The sequence below is a fragment of the Somniosus microcephalus genome, chromosome 24 (genome assembly GCF_052327205.1).
Source record: "Somniosus microcephalus isolate GS21.2 chromosome 24, FLI_Smic_1.0, whole genome shotgun sequence".
In the NCBI taxonomy this organism is placed as follows: Eukaryota; Metazoa; Chordata; class Chondrichthyes; order Squaliformes; family Somniosidae; genus Somniosus; species Somniosus microcephalus.
The window spans coordinates 28954903-28972617 of NC_141010.1; positions in this window are offsets into that span (position 1 = coordinate 28954903).

Here is a 17715-nt window from a genome sequence, read left to right on the forward strand (position 1 = left end):
GAGAGAAACAGAGTTAACGTTTCAGGTCGATGACCCTTCGTCAGAACTTGAAAAAGTTCTGTTTGTTTGGTTTTCTGCTGGTCTCCATTGGCACTTCTGTATTTATTCACATTTAGTGATATGTGATTGGTAACTGAACATCAGTTAATTGAGGCAAACCTATTTTTTTTGCCTGTGTGTGTCTGATGCTTTGGCAGTGTGATGCCCTGAGATGTGATACTTTTGATGATATCTCTGAGATCACACTTAAAGTTATGATGCTTTTGTTATGCTACTGAAGTGCAGTAGACTTATAAAGATATTGACTTTTTATATTATTGATTTTAGAAAGACTTACATTTCTATCGCATCTTTCATGACCTGAGGGCATTCCAAAGTGCTTTACAGCCAATTAACTACTTTTTGAAGTGTAGTCACTGTTGTAATGTAGAAAACGCAGCAGCCAATTTGCGCACAGCAAATTAGCTTATCTAATCACTTTTATAGACATTCACTGTTACAATATAACACAAATAGACTTTTGGAGCAATTTTACAATCTTTTGTGCACTTCAGTCAGTGATCACAGCTGAGTGGTGCTTTGCTTTGCTGCCTTAACCTGCTGTGCCATGGACTGCTGGTTTCTGACCGATGATTCCCCATATTTGCGATGAGGTGTGAGCAGCAAAACTTTGGACTAGCTTTCCAACAGTCCAGCTCACCTTCTTAGCCACACTATTGTTTCATAAAAACTGACACACAGCGGAATATACGGCCCTTTGGGGGAAAAATTTGGTTGCTTTGCGCCTCCCATTAGCGCCCTAAGAGGGCGCTAACGGGGCGCAAAGCAACTAGTGCCCGGGCGCGGTGCCGCCAACGCCTCCTGCGAAATTCAGCGGGAGGTTAGCGGCGGCGGTAACCATTAGCACCCCGCAGTGCTGTGCCGCCAGCGATGATGTCATCACCATGTGCAGCGCCCCGGCCGCGATCTTCGGTAGCGCCCCCTGACTTTCCGCCAGATGCTATGTCCAACGGGGTCAGAGGGGCCTACCTGCAGCCGGGGCGGCGCTAATTAAAGGCGAGGTGCCGGGCGGCCACTTTTGTTGCTGGCCGCCTGCCAGCACCTGCCCCCGTTGCCGTCCCCGGCCTCCTCTTCAGCCCCCCCATGGAGTGCTGGCTGCGCTCTGTGAGCCCGGCACTTCTCTTGAGTGACGGGCTCTTTTGCCGGCACTCCGACCCCTGGTGGCTCAGCTGGGCCCCGGGTCGCGCTGTGCAAGGCCCCTCCCCTTTATGAAGGGGAGGAAGGTCTGCAGTATTGTGGCACGTAGCGGCGCGATATTCCCTTGCAGCGCCACAAGAGGGAGGTGGGGCACTTCCAGTAGCGCTACCTGGGAAAATCGCCCCGGCAAAGTTAGCGCCCCAAAGGGGGCGTGACTCAAATTTCCCCCCTTTGTTCCTAGTGCAACCAATTGTTACGAAGTGATTGGATTCTTTGTGGCTGCGTTCAATTTCAGGTGAGTGCATGTGCTCAAATAAGCTCTGCTCTTCACCCCCGTCAGTCAGAGCTAGAACAAAAGTTAGCCAACAGGAGCATACAAACCAGGCATTACTGGAATGGAACTCAACTGCAAATATGTTGATAATGGACAGACCTAGGAAGCAATCTTCACTTGCTTTCAGCACACATAGGAACAATAATGATCTAATTACCATTTATAGGTCAGTAATACCATCAATGTCTCTCATTTCTAAATGAGTGCAAAGCCATGGGAGGGGCCCTCATTAATATTAAGATAATTGTATATTCTGAATTATACTTAAAAATAGAAGTTGCAATTCTTCCAATTCCACCAACAGTCCAACTCAATTTGAAATCGAAAACTTAATTTCTGATCGCCCTGAAATATTTACTCTTACTGTTGTAATCCCTCTCCTGACATCATCTTTATATCAGTATAAGGATCCCAACGCTATCAATTGTTTACTAGTAAACTTGTGAACTTTACCACTTTATTTGAAATTGTCAAACAATTATAACGCATGCAGCACTGGGTCTGTGGAATATTCTGTGATTGATAAGTGGCGGGTATACTGCAGCACCTCTTGAACCAGGCAGAACAGAATCTTCTTCTAGACCTGGAGCTTCTTTTTCCAGAATACGCGAGTTATGCGTCTATATTTTTCTGGAGCTGTTACATGGGTATTTTGTGCTCGCCAACCTCTGGATTACAGAAATGTTCATCAGTTATACTCGTTCACTATGATTACTTAAGTACAAAAGGCTAATTATTACAAGATCAATGTGATTGGTCAGTCTTCTTTCATCCCCATTAACGGATCTGTATTGTGTAAAATCATGTGCACCCACCATTTTGATGGGCCTATTAACACTGATTTGAAAAAGCTCAAGTAGTCTTCGATTCAATATAATATGCTGCCAAATATTTTAGAAAGTTAGAAAACAAAATCCCCACAGTGGGGCACTGCAGCTTTGAATAAAGTTTGGGATTGCATAATAAGAGATTGTTGTTACATTTTATGCTGGTTGTATTTGAAAGCTTTATTAGCATTAAGCAGTAGCCACTTCATAATCAGTGTGTACCATCTACAACTCACCAAGGCTTCTTCGACAGCATCTCCAAAACCCGCGACCTCTACCACCTAGAAGGACAAGGGGAGCAGGCACATGGGAACTCCACCACCTCCAAGTTTCCCTTCAAGTCACACACCATCCTGACTTGGAAATATATGGCCGTTCCTTCATCATTGCTGGGTCAAAATCCTGGAACTCCCTCCCTAACAGCACTGTGGGAATACCTTCACCACACGGACTGCAGCGGTTCAAGAAGGTGACGCACCACCACCTTCTCAAGAGCAATTAGGGATGGGCAATAAATGCTGGTCTTGCCAGTGATGCCCACATCTCGTGAATGAATAAATTAAAAACAAAAAAATCTGGAAAAATTCAGCCAGGGTTCACATTCTTGATCATTGCCCAGCAGCCCCTGGATACAGTTAGTCTTTGGGATTAGATGATAAACCGCGGCCTTGTCTGCCCACTCAGGTGGACGTAAAAGATCCCATGGCCCTATTTCAAGGAAGAGCAGGGGAGTTATCCCCGGTGTCCTAGCGAATATTTATCCCTCAACCAACATCACTAAGAAGGCAGAGTGTCTGGTCATTATGTCATTACCACATTGCTGTGCACTGATTGGCTGCCGCATTTCCTACATTCTTCTTCTTACGCAACGGTGATTACACTTGAAAAGTACTTCATTGGCTGTAAAGCACTTTGGGACGTCCTGAAGTCATGAAAGGCGCTATAAAAATGTAAGTCTTTCTTTCTTTACGATTTTATTTTTCAATTTTCATTAATCCTCACTTCATGATGGAGATACAGTTCCAGAGTTGCAGGATGCCCTCCAATACCTTTCCCAAGTGGTTATTCTTCATGTGTAAGCTTAGATCATCTCAACAGGTCATGTGAGGGGCATCATAGCAGAGCCAAAACTGTCCTCACCTAACAGGGGCACATGCACTTGGCAGCAGGGACTGCTGGGCTGTGATCAAGAATGTGAACATTGGCTGCTTTTTCCACCAACCAGGGGAGCAATGTAGCACCCTGCTGGTGCTGTGACTGAGGTCAGCTAACACTAGGGAAGGGAGTTGGGACCTATAATGTATATACCTTTAAGGGGGGATCTATCATTTACAGCTCATGTATACTGCAGTACCGGCAGTGACCACACCTGTATATAGCACTGAGTAGTAATCTGTACAGATCAGTTCCAGTGTGAGCCACGTTGAGTAAACACCTGTTGTACCGTTCTCCTGCAGTCTGTGTCTTATTATACACGGACACAACATTGGCGACAAGGCAAGTTCGAACCTACCTGCAACTCTGCATCACCTCCCGGGGATTCCTTCCTGGAGATCAGTGGATTGGAGGTCAAGGCCAGAGACTCGGGCGTCGACCACGGGCAACCGCCCAGTCATCCAGCAGAGACTCGAGAATTGCGGGGGAGGCTGTCGAGAGCCAGGCTTGACTTTCCAGTCAAGGTGGTCCAGCGAAACGGGCTGGCAACAGGTAGTGCGCAGACCCTTCCCGGACAGCGGCGGGCTAGAGCCCGACCGAGCGGCACAGCAAAGGGCCGAGCAGTGTCGACGGGGGAGAGAGAGAGAGGGCAGAGCGCACAGGGTGCAGCCGGTGTTCAGGGGCCGAGCAGCGTCGAAGAGAGGGAGAGAGAGACGCGCAGAAACCCGCGAGGCGCCGCCATTGCCACGAGGACTGCCGAGAGCGGCGTTGGCAGCAGCGCAGGAGAAGCGCGCGAAACCTACAGGGCGCCGCCATTGCCACGAGAACCGCCGGGAGCGGCGTTGGCAGCAGCGGGGGAGGAAGGAAAGCACGGGAGATGCCATTTTAAGCCATTGGGAGACACCATTTTAAACCACACCCAAAATGCCGAAGAGTGGCAGTATCACTGCATTTGACAATGAAGTCGAAGATTGGACTACATATGTCGAACGAATAGAGGTATACTGCAAGGCAAATGAGGTGTCAGATGACAAGAAAGCGTCGGTATTGTTAAATTTAATGGGTGCAAAGATGTATGGTTTATTACGAAATCTAGTAACCCCAATGAAGCCAATGGAAAAGAGTTTTGAAGACATAGTAATGATACTACAAGAACATTTAAACCCCACACCGCTGCTGATAGCAGAAAGATTCAAGTTTCACAAACAGAACCAGCATAAGGATGAAAGCAATGCTGATTATTTAACAGAACTGTGCAAACTATTGAAACACTGCCAGTTTGGAGCGGGACTGGCAGATACCTTAAGGGACACGTTTGTGTGTGGGCTTCAAAGTGAAGGAACCCAGAAATGGCTTTTATCTGAAAAGGACCTTACGCTGGAAAAGGCTTTCAGCATTGTGGTATCATATGAAGCAGCAGCACGGGGCGCTGCAGAGATACAACAGAGACCGCAAGAATATGGCACAAACGAAATGTCATATAGAACAGAGAAGTGCTATCGCTGCGGCAGAACAACATACGACAAGAATGATTGCTGGTTCAAAGACAAAGTGTGCAGACAGTGTGGAAAAGTAGGACACATAGCACGAGTCTGCAGGTCGGGAAAGAAAACCAGCAATAAGAAACCTACCAAAGAAAAGTACAAGAAGGTACATAAGATGACGGAGAATAGTTCAGACTAACAAAAGAGTGATAACGACTCCGAAAGCAGGGAACTGAGTTGTCTGAAACTACATAATGTGATCACAACGGAGGATCACCGAACCATTTGGGTCACTCTCAAGATAGCAGGAGTCCAGGTAAAGATGGAATTGGACACAGGATCAGCCCTAACAGTCATAAACCGATGGGACTACGAGCGGCTATTCTCACACATACCCTTGAGAGACACAAAAATTATTTTGAAGACGTACACGGGGCAAAAAGTCTACCCCAAAGGAAAAATAAGGGTGACCGTTATATATAACGGTAAGGAAATATCAAAACTAGACCTGTATGTATTGCAAGATGGAGGACCACCATTACTGGGAGTGAATGGATCCGGAAAATACAACTGGATTGGCATTCCATACAGGCACTGACTGTGGCTGACAAAAAGGATGACGACATCACACCTGGGCGACTGTCAAAGATCCTAACTGACGCGAAAGAAGTGTTCCAGCAAGGACTCGGAACACTAAAAGGCATGACAGCGACGATTAAAATTGAAGAAAAGGCAAGCCCAAAATTTTTTAAGGCCAGACCAGTACCTTATGCGATCCGCCCAGCCGTCGAAGCAGAGCTGGAGAGTCTGGAACGTTCAGGTGTACTGTCCAAGGTAGACTGGAGTGAGTGGGCTACACCCATCGTCCCTGTGATGAAAAAGTCGTTGAGCAGCACGCCTGGGGAACCAAGGAAGGTTCGCATCTGTGGGGACTTTAAGGTAACAGTGAACCCGGTCCTTCACACCGTACAATATCCACTTCCGCGGATTGAAGATATTTTCGCCTCGCTATCTGGAGGGAAACGCTTCACTAAGATTGATCTGGCCCAGGTGTATCTGCAAATGGAGGTAGAAGAAGCATCAAAAAAATACCTCACAATCAACACCCATAAAGGTCTCTACCAATACAACCGGCTGGTATTCGGGGTAGCATCAGCTCCGGCTATTTGGCAGAGGGCAATGGAACAAGTCCTGCAAGGGATCCCAGGGACCCAGTGTTATTTGGACGACATCCTGGTCATGGGCGAAAATGACAGTGATCACCTTGCCAACCTGGAGCAGGTGCTCACTAGATTGCAGGAATATGGGCTCCGAGCTAACCGCCCGAAATGCGAGTTTTTTAGAAAACAGATCTCGTATTGTGGCCAGGTTATCGATAAAGAGGGGTTACATAAGTCCCCAGAGAAGATTGAGGCAGTAGTCAAGGCTCCAGCACCGGAAAATGTGTCACAACTGAGGTCATTCCTCGGGCTGGTAAACTACTACCATAAGTTCTTGCCAAATTTGTCTACAATACTACACCCACTGAACACCCTACTGCAAACTGGGGTGCCATGGAAGTGGAGTGACGAATGTAGATGAGCTTTCCAGAAGAGCAAAACACTAATCACATCGAAAGAGGTGTTGGCCCATTACAACCCGGCATTACCAATTCGGTTGGCATGTGATGCGTCACCCTACGGCATTGGAGCGGTGCTGTCGCACAAATTCCCAGACGGCTCAGAGAGGCCAATAGCCTTTGCGTCACGATCACTAACCTCAGCCGAGCGTAACTACGCCCAGATTGACAGGGAGACCCTCAGCCTAGTGTGGGGAGTGAAAAAGTTCAATCACTATCTGCACGGGCAGAAATTCACCTTGCTGACTGATCACCAGCCTCTTGTCTCCATTTTTAATCCGAAGAAGGGCGTTCCGGTGATGACTGCGCAACGACTACAAAGATAGTCACTTTTTCTAGGGGCGCACCACTATGAGATTGAGTATAAGGGCACGAAACAGCATGGAAATGCTGATGGGCTATCACACCTGCCACTGCCTACTGCAGAGGAAGCACCAGCAGTGGATCCTGTCGAAATATTCCATTCGACTATAGTTGAATACCTACCGGTAACTAACGCTTGTATCGAAAAGGAAACCCGAAATGACCCGACACTGTCTCGGGTATATGATTTGACGGTGAAGGGATGGCCAGCACATGGCGACTCACTGTTGCCAGCATTCTCGACAAGGAGAGAACAGCTGTCAGTGTGCCGGGGGACCTTGATGTGTGGATCCCGAGTGGTAATTCCACCCAAGTTAAGGGATAGAGTGTTCAATGAGCTTCATGAGGGTCATCTGGGAGGGGTAAAAATGAAAAGCCTAGCCAGGGCTTATGTGTGGTGGCTGGGAATCGATAAACAAATCGAGGACCTGACCAAGAGCTGCTCAGGATGCCAGAAAGTCCAAAATGCACCACCACAGGCCCCTCTACACCCATGGGAGTGGCCCTCATCTCCATGGCAACGGGTGCATATTGATTTTGCTGGTCCATTCATGGACTCAATGTTTTTAATAGCCGTGGATGTGCATTTGAAATGGCCTGAGGTCATCAAAATGTTATCCACCACCACGGAGAAAACTATTGCAGTCCTACGGACCATTTTTGCCAGGAATGGCTTGCCAGAACAGATTTGCTCCGACAACGGACCACAGTTTGTGTCCGAAGAGTTCCGGAGGTTCTTGAAAAAGAATGGGGTAAGGCATTACACATCCGCCCCATATCATCCAGCCACAAATGGATTGGCTGAGAGGTTCGTACAAACCTTTAAGAAGGCAATAAAGGCTATGTACAATGACAACATTCCGCTGCAGCACAAGGTGGACAATTTCCTGTTTGCCTACCGGAATGCGACACATGCAGTCACCAACCAGGCCCCAGCCATGATGTTCTTTAACCGAAGGTTAAGATCTCGCCTGGATTTGCTCAGACCAAACGTACGAAGAGATGTTGAGAGTAAGCAATTCCAGCACATCCATGAGAAGCCAACAAGGAGCTTCAATGTAGGGCAACCAGTCTTGGCCCGCGACTACCGAACAGAAAAATGGCAGCCAGGAACGATATGCACACGGCAGGGCCCATTAATGTACACAGTGAACGTTGGGGAGAGCATCGTGAGATGCCTTGCTGACCAGATCCTAGAGTCACAGGAACAAGTCAACCCCATGCCTCGCCCATACGTACCTGGTGATGAACCTGACGTACAGGTTGCATCTACCCCAGAAACAGTAGCATCGGAAGCTGATGAACCAACCGACGACAGGGGGCCAGAATCGCCTCCGCACCAAGAGCAAGACACTCGGGAAAGGCGCTATCCAGAAAGGATCAGGAAGCCTCCGCAAAGACTGAATATATAAATAGACTATTTTCAGCTAATGTTGCATGTTAAAAGTGTTAATTGTAATTAGTTTGATATTTAATTGTTAAATGAGTGTTATGGTACTGTTAATCCAAAAGGGGAGGAATTGTAATGTATATACCTTTAAGGGGGGAACTATCTTTTACAGCTCATGTATACTGCAGTACCGGCAGTGACCACACCTGTATATAGCACTGAGTAGTAATCTGTACAGATCAGTTCCAGTGTGAGCCACGTTGAGTAAACACCTGTTGTACCGTTCTCCTGCAGTCTGTGTCTTATTATACACGGACACAACAGGACCATCCAGGTTTATATGACTCACTTACTACTACTACACAATGCATTGTTATAACCTCTATGGGAACATTTCAGAAAATGAAAGAGGTCATGAAGCACTTATGCCAAAATTATCTCCTGAAATAATTTCAGGGAAATATTTGTTCTGGTCTCCACGGCCTCAATATTTACGGGTAGGCGGAGAGGGAGCAGGGGTGCAGTTTTGCGGTCGGGAAACCTGGAAGAACGGGTTTTGCTCAGATCCTGCTGAGTTTAATGGCAGGACCTGATTACCATTTTTGAAATCCGTTTCCCAGCCGCAGCCAGCCAGATTGAGAGGCTGGCTGGCTGTCAGGCGGGTAGCCCTGCAGCACCAGGCCACAGCCGGGGAGCATAGAGGAGGGAGGGAGAGATCGTGGGCGGGGGACATCGATGGGGGGGCCCAGAGAGATCTGGGGAGGAGGGAAGAAGATCGCGGAAGTGGTTGGAAAAATCGGGGGAGGAGGGGAGAAGATCACGTGGGGGGGGTGGGGGGTGGTGCTGGATAGATCAGGGGATAAGTGGAGAAGATTATGGAAGGAGCCGTTGAGGACAACGGGGGCGGGGGGGGTGGGGGGTGGGCACTGGGAGGAGATTGCGGGAGGAGGGGAGAAGATCATTGGGGGGCCATGGATGACATCGTGAGGGAATCAGATCGCGGTGGAGTGGGGGGAGGCCCGATCACTGGGGAGGTTACCAGGTTTGGTTGGTGAGCCCGGGGGAAACACTCCTGCTCCTCCAGGCCCACGGGCGGTGTTGAAAAAACACTTGCCTTCTTCCATGCAGCTGTCCACGCCTCCCTTTAGCGACTGGACTTCCTCAGGCCCAAGAAATCTAGCCGGCCAGCGTTAAAGCTGGAACAGAGAAAGAAATCTGAGGCATGCACCCTCATTAAAATATTTAATTGAGGGACCTGCATCCTGGGAGCGGATTGGTCGCCCCCACCTCTGTTAAAACCAGAATTGGGCGGGTTCAAGGTGGGTTGGATTGAGGTTTGAAATTATTTTACATTTTTACTTCCCACCCGACCCAAACCCACTCATTTTTGGGGGTTAAAGTTCCCCCCATATAAGTCAGTACCATTATAAATCCAACAGGAAGGTTTCCTCTGATCACTGCTTCATATTAAATTGTAATGGTGGTGTTTTACAATGACAAACATAGGAAATCTTTCTGTTTTGTTTACAATGTCATGAACACACAGCAACCAGGGAAATTTTCAGTGTTTGCTGGTTATAATATTGTAGTTATAGAAGAGTGGTCGAGCATTTTTAGTCGTCTCCAGGCAACCAAGCTGAATGAATTATTGGAAGTAATCTGCTAAACTCAATTTCTGGTTGTTCAGAACAAACATAGCCACCCACAGGTTTTGACATTTTACCATTATTTGGCATCATCATAACCATATTTAACAAGTTGCTGCAATATAATTCTTACAGTTAAGGGACACATATAGTAACAATTTGTGGTCAATCATTCTTTTGTGCACTCCTTAGCCTCAAGTCCTCCTTTCAATTCAGGACAGAACAAAAGTCACTGGGGCAGCAGCGTCAATGGTAACTGTGGCCCTGGGCTATAGGCCCGGTTCCTTAAAAGTAGACTCGAAGAAATGTGACTTGTGGTTGAGTTAAAAAAATACTTCTGGGCCATCCTCTGATAATTGTCTGGACAGAGGATTTGCATTGGGCATCTGCTCCACCAATGGAGACAGAGCCTTCAGCCCTAAACTCTGGAGCTCTATCCCCAAACTCTAACACCCTGTGAACTCTGCCCTCAACTTCGAAAGCCTTCTCCAAACCTGCTGGAAATCCCAAATAACAACAGAAAATGCTGGAAAAACTCAGCAGGCCAGGCAACATCCGTGGAGAGAGAAATAGAGTCAACATTTCAGGTTGAAACCCTTCGTCATATTTAACTGTCTTTGGTCACCTCCCCTAACGTCCGTTCGATGTCCATACCTCCCCCATCCTCTTACGTGTTGAGTCTAGAGGTGATTTGCTATGTTAAAGCCGTTGTACAAGTGCAAGGTGTATCAACACCAGGTGGAAATTCCTTGGTGGCTCAGCGGGAATTCAAGTTACCAGGCAGATGATTTAATAATGCGAGTGACTTGGGGCAGTCTCCAAGGATTGATTAGGCTGTTTTGTTTTTCTTTTGCTGCTTAAGTATTCAAAGCACATCAACCAAACACTGGCGTATTTTAATTAACAATGGATAGATAATTGCTCATTCTTCAATATATAATTTGACTAAAAGCATCACCATGTTGGTTTGATGTAGATGATTTTCACAGTGCTCTAAACGTGTATTATTTCAGTTCAATTACTACCAGCAGTCAATTCTTCTGTGTACTTCACCAGGCCTAACCAGCACAGAGCAATATTTTTAATATGACATGTTGTATGTGTAACATGCTTGGGAGGAGAAAGATGACTTTGGACCTCTGGTTCCCAAAGCTCTCCACCACAGTTTTTTTTTCTCATCTCATTTCTGGGTCTGTTGTAGACTAATTGATAGAGATCGATTGCGTAGCATTGTATCATGCGACTACCAGGATGGTAGAAGACAAACTAGATGGACCTTGGTCTTTTATCGTCTAGCAATTCCTATATTCCTATATTTAACCAAGTTGCCTGTAAACCCCTTGGACTAAATTCTAATGTGCCTCAGCACATTGTGTTCTGCATTCTGTTTAAATATGCATTGTGCTGTGCGCTATTGCCTGATATATTCTCCATTTGAATCATGCATGGCATGTTAGTTTCTATGCCACTGCCTTCCTCAAATGTGACTAAGCCATTTCCATGCATAACTACCCCTCTGTTTATATCACTCTGAAGTAACATATATAACAATACAGGGTTATAAACAGATGTCGTTTTGCCAGTTTTACAGTGGTGGATAGATATGATGGTGCTGTATCAAACGTACTGCAGGAAGAGAGGAACACCTCCTAATTTGCAGGTGTTACTATAATTGAATCGACCTGCCATGTATTATTTAGGGAGATTCAGGTGTTTTATTCCATGAAAAAAATCCCCTTCCAATTTTCTCCTCTTCTCTCCCTAAGGCACTTAGCCATGCTGTGTTATGAATACTCCTGCATCCTCTGGAAACTTGCCTACATGACCATTCTTCCATAGTGGGCCCAAACAGTGAATTTTAGCAGAGTTTCAATTATGAGTTGGAGGGAGTGGTGTAACTCACAGGTGAGGCTGATCATGTCTTTAATTGACATTCAATTCAATTCAATTCAATTCAATTCAAATCGCTTTATTGGCATGACAAGGTACATCTTATGTTGCCAAAGCATCGAAAAACATTTATGGTTGAACACATAAACGCAGATCTATCCATACAGTGTATAAACAGATATATCCCTGAGTGTATAAATATACATTCGTATAATTTGTATATACTCTTTTCTTAGATTTAATGGTTGTCCCTCTGTTTATGGCAAGCTGTAACATAGTGTGCCGCTAAGGTTACACAATTTCTCTGTTCCCCTAGTAGGATTGGGAGTTGTTGGTCGTCATTCAAATTTCTGAATTCAGGGCATATTTTTGTGAATTTTGGGTAGAAATTCTCCCTGATGCCCTGATATTTTCCACAAGCTGTGAGGAAGTGCATCTCTGTCTCCACCACTCCCTGACTGCAGTGAGAGCATATCCTGTCCTCTCTTGGCAGCCGGGTCTGTCTGTGTCTGCCTTTTTCGATGGCCAGGCTATGTTCACTAAGTCTGTACATTGTCAAGGTTTTTCTCAGTTTGCTATCCTTTACCATGGTCAGGTATTCAGCCATGTTGTATTGTCTGTTTAGGGCCAAGTAGCAATTGAGTTTATTTTGGGTTTTTGTTGTTTCTGCCCAATATGACAGGTATTTTTCCTTTTGCTTAGTGACAATTGTGTTGGGTCAAATTCTCTGTGCTACGATGTCACTGTCCTGGGGCTGGTTATTGTTAGTAGTGTTAGTAGTTACTTCACTGAGTCCCAGGACTAGTTGACTGAGGGTATTCTTCTTTATGATCCTCTCTTGGCATTTCAGGGCTTCGTAATGATAGCAGTGACATTCACCTACAAGCACTTCCCAGCAAGGGGCCACCAAAGGTCAGTCATGTGACTATGTGAATAGTAACATTTCCCCCATCATCTCCTGGAAGGTATTAGACATCTTAGGGCTGAAATTAATATATTTGGTTAATTGTAGCAAAGGAAAATGTGAGTGTAAATGGCAACCCAACACTTCATATTCATTGTTTACTTTATCACTAACATTGGCAAAGATAAGAATTCCACCCCCTTATTATAAATCAACCATTCACTTGACCACACAGCAATTGCTTATTAAACTTAAATCTTTGCAAAATGTGGTTCCTGAACAATGAATAGAAATAATATAGCCCTGCCCCTCTGACCCCGCTGATAGTTCAGTGAGTTTACCCTGTCAGTAACTATGCCAACCATGGAAGGTCCTAGGCTCGATCCCCAGTCTGTGCTGAGCTAGCCAATCTCAAGGCAGAGTGATAGTAAGGCCTCTACAATTGACCCCAGCACCCAGAAATTAGGGAGATCGTACCTAAGCTGTGACTCTTCTAGAACTGTGCCTGCTTATAGATATCAGGTGAGAACAGGGTCAGATTCAGCTGCGATACTCTGCACACTTAAATGGCTGATCAATGCCCACAATAAGGTTCATAAATAATGGGTGCTGGGTGAGGTACAATGGTCAATGGTTTCAGGAGAGGAGCAAAGTAGCAAAAAAAAAACTTACACAATGAGGGTCATTTTAACCTAACCCGCGTGGTGGGAAACAGGCAAGATCGAATTGGCTACCCATTTTACACCCGAATCTGAATCTCATTGAAATCAATGGGAAGTAAAATTGGGCGGCGTGTAAAACCGACGGCTGATCCGATCCCAGGAGTTTCCCATCAGTTGGGTTAGACTAAAATGACTCCCAATATGTTTTTCCTGATATGTGGCTCTCTTACTTGAATTTTCATGTGGCTGTACAACAAACTGTCACCTTCCATTTTGAACCTGGCAACACATTTACAAAATCAGGAGCCATTTTAAAATCAGCTGGTCCACTGCAAAGTGGAATAAAGTAGCTAGATTCTTAGGGGGAAAAATTCAGTATCGCCCCTTTTGGGGTGCCATTATCGGCCGTGTGCAAAGTTTAGCGCCTGGTGTTAATTATCGCCTCTGACGGCAAACTTGGCTTTTATCGCCCCTGGAGGTGGTTGGAGCATTAAATCAGGCGCTTCACACCTGTCTTAAGGCGCAAAGGCCGAGGAGCGAGGCGCTACCTCAGAGCGCTGACGAAGCAAGGAAGAGCAAATCAAAATGAACCTGCAAAGTGCTGCTCAGTAAACAAAACTCCTTCACACAGCGTTGAATCTCTCCAGAAGTTTCTCTCTCTCTCTCAGAATGCGTGGTGCAAAAATGTCACCAACAAAAAAAGGCAGGAAGCGGTCACCTTTAAATAGCGCTCCCCCAGTCCCTTCCTGACTGCAAAACGCTCCACTCAACCTGTCGTTGCTAGCGGCAGGCGGTAAGGCAGGGGACGCCACTCAATATCCGGTCCGGGGCGCTAATGGGGCGTTGCGCACTCGACTGACGTCACAATCTGCCGGCGCAGGAGATCGTGACGGTAGTGTTTAGCGCCACCGCAAAATGTCTAGTTAATTTCCCGAGCGGCGCAAACATCGCCGCGTCCGGGTGCTAGTTGCTTTGCGCCCCATTAGCGCCCTCTTAAGGTGCTAACGGGAGGCACAAACAACTGAATTTTTCCCCCTTAGGTCCATGTTTTAAACTGCAACTTGAACCAAGAATACCCATTTTATATATGTGTACTCAGAAATCTAGAATAAAATGCAGAACAAACAATAAATATTACATGCCTCAAAGTATGCTGCACAGCACTAATTGCCTTGATGCATTACGTTGGATTAGTTTCTGGTTTGCATTGATGACGAACTAATGGCTATTAGTGTTCTCTGATGGAAAGTATATTAGCTCCCAATACTCTTTGATGTATCACAACCTTTAAGATAAATAGGCATTATTAATGCGATAGCAAAATACTGCAGATGTTGGAAATCCGAAATAACAACAGAAAATGCTGGAAAAACTCAGCAGGTCAGGCAACATCCGTGGAGAGAAATTTGAGTTGACGTTATTAATGGTTGACGGTTGAAATTTGAGTTGATGTTATTAATGGTACAGCCCAACAAATTACTTCCTCAAGCAAAATGGCAGGGGTCAGTGTTAGCAAAATCATTAACACTTGCACAGATTCTACTGAAAGTCATTAGCAGTACGAAGTAGAAAACCATGCACTTTAACAACGCGTATAAATATGTCTATGCTAATGCACCTTATTCTCAGGGTAGCATTGACTGTTTGCAATACAATTTGAACCAGCCATGTTCTAAGTGAGACATTCAGGATTCAGACTAGATGCAACCTCTTATCATGCCATTTATGCTTCTACTTTCAGTGGTTAAGAAGATGCAACATTAACAGTTGTGGACATTGGCTATTGGCTAACTGGGGAAATGGTTTTCAAATCAAACTGGTTTTATTTTGTACAAAACATCATTGTACCCCATTCAGTGAATTGTCAATCTAAGGATGAGTATTGATTAATCAGAATTTTGGACTCCTACCTGTACTCCTTCAGATTTTGATTCTCCGAGTCTGAATCTCATTAAAGATATATCCAGGATCATAGCTCCCAAAATGAGCTTCAGCTCTGCTAGTCTTCCAAAGGTACATATCAAAGTTTTTGCAGTTTAAAAGCTGCTAGTTTGATAAATCTTAGGGACTTGGAACCACTTGATGTATTTAAAAGAGACCTGCAACTATGCCTTCGATCCCCAGCTCACTCTCCCTATCCAAACACTGGCTGTTGTTTTTTGGTTTCAAAATGGCTCCACTCTGACAATGGGTTATGATGTTAATGGTGTTTGAAAATGTTATTGCAATCTCAAGTGGTATATGCTTAAGTTATTTTTCCACAGCACTTTCCACCACTGGCATCTCAATCCAATTACAGCAAGAGCACATTTAAGTTCTTGACCATGTTTCAGCTTTATCACTGATCTGTGCCTGTGGTGTTAAAATGGCTGCTGAGAAATGTTACACACGAGGGAGTCCAACACATTCGAATGCTATCTGAGCTAACCTCAGCAGCAGGATACTCTATTTTCCTTATCTGAGGAGATTGCTCTCAAGGGACTTCATTCAGTTTCAAGGTCTCTGGGTTAGCAATTGGTTTGGAGGTAGGAGACAGAGCGTAGGAATAAAAGTAATACACCTGATTGGCAGGATGTGATAAGTGGTGTTCCCCAAAGATCTGTAGCGGGGCCTCAGCTTTTCACCATATACATCAATGACATGAATGAAGAAATAGAAAGTTATATATCCAAGTTTACAGGTGCCACTAAGTTAGGAGGCACAGTAAGTTCTGTAGATGGGGGCAGGAAATTACAAAGGGACATAGATAGGCTAGTGAGTGGGCAAATCTATGGCAGATGGAGTTCAATGTGGGGACGTTTGAGGTCATTCCGCTTTAGATCTAAGAAACACAAGTTAGAATATTTTCTTAATGGTCAGCAACTAGGAGCTGTAGAGGAGCAAAGGGATTTAGGTGTGCATGTACATAAATCACTAAAAGCTAGGGTTGCCAACTCTTCTTGGAGGTATTCCTGGGGGAGTGATCACGTGACGCTTGGCCATGTGACACCTGGCCATGTGACGTCTACAAATGTTATTGCACTTAGTTGAGTATCTTTTCTCATGGTATCGCACCAGCAGATGTTGTGCCAGAAGTTCAGAGTACCAGGAAGCCACATATGAGCAAGCAAAGAAGGGAAGAGGAGAAACTGAATGTGGGGGAGGGATTCTCAGGGGGGAAACCAGAGATGTAAGGAACTTTGATTCTACCAATAACTAATAGTAAATCACTGAAATTGCACCGATAACTATCCGACATGGCAAGAGAGCCCCAGGTGGGCAAAGGAAACGCTTCAAGGACACCCTCAAAGCCTCCTTGAAAAAGTTCAACATCCCCACCGACAGCTGGGAATCCCTGGCCCAAGACCGCACAAAGTGAAGGAGAAGCATCCGGGAAGGCGCCGAACACTTCGAGTCTCTTCGCCGGGAGCAAGTGGAAGCCAAGCGCAAACAGCAGAAGGAGTGCACGTCAACCCAAGCACCCTACCCACCCGCCCCTTCAACCACCATCTGCCCCACCTGTGACAGAGACAGTAGGTCCCACATTGGACTCATCAGTCACCTGAGAACTCAATTTTAGTATGGAAGCAAGTCATCCTCGGTTCCGAGGGACTGTCTAAGAAGAAGAATGGAGGTAACACTCAGATTCCCCATAACAAACAGCAATACAATAACTCAAAGTTTATTTGTAACTGGTGCTAATAGGTGCAATGCCACAATATCCTACCTATAACTAGTAGTAATCCTATAACCCGCTGATATTCACCCTGTAGCTGCAGCCAGAATCCCCCTGCACTGCATAAGATGTGGTCATGTTCTCCAGATGATGCCACTTCTAACAGACCCCATCTCCCTCCTTATTTCCTTGCGCTCTGGTTTTGACTCCAGCTCTGTGTGAAGGTGACAACTTTGAACTGGGAGCCTCAGTCAGAGCAGATCTGTACTTGGACTTCACACGTCAAAACTGGGTGGCACAGACCGGCCTGAACCAAACCAAGAAATCACACAAAGGGCAGCGGGCTCAGTGTTTGGGGCACATCGTCCTAAACTCAGCTCAGAGGAGTGCACAGGATGATCTGGAATGAGCCTGTGGCATAAAAGTTGAGAGCTGTGGTCACTTTCTGGTAGCAGATCTGGCCGCAGCAGCAAACAGAGCTCCTCCAAAGCATTGTAACTGAAGCAGCGCCTCCTGAGGCAGAGCACCTGGGGCAACTGAAAATGTCCCCGATGCCCCACTAGGCAAGGGCACCATCTGCTGTCGTATTA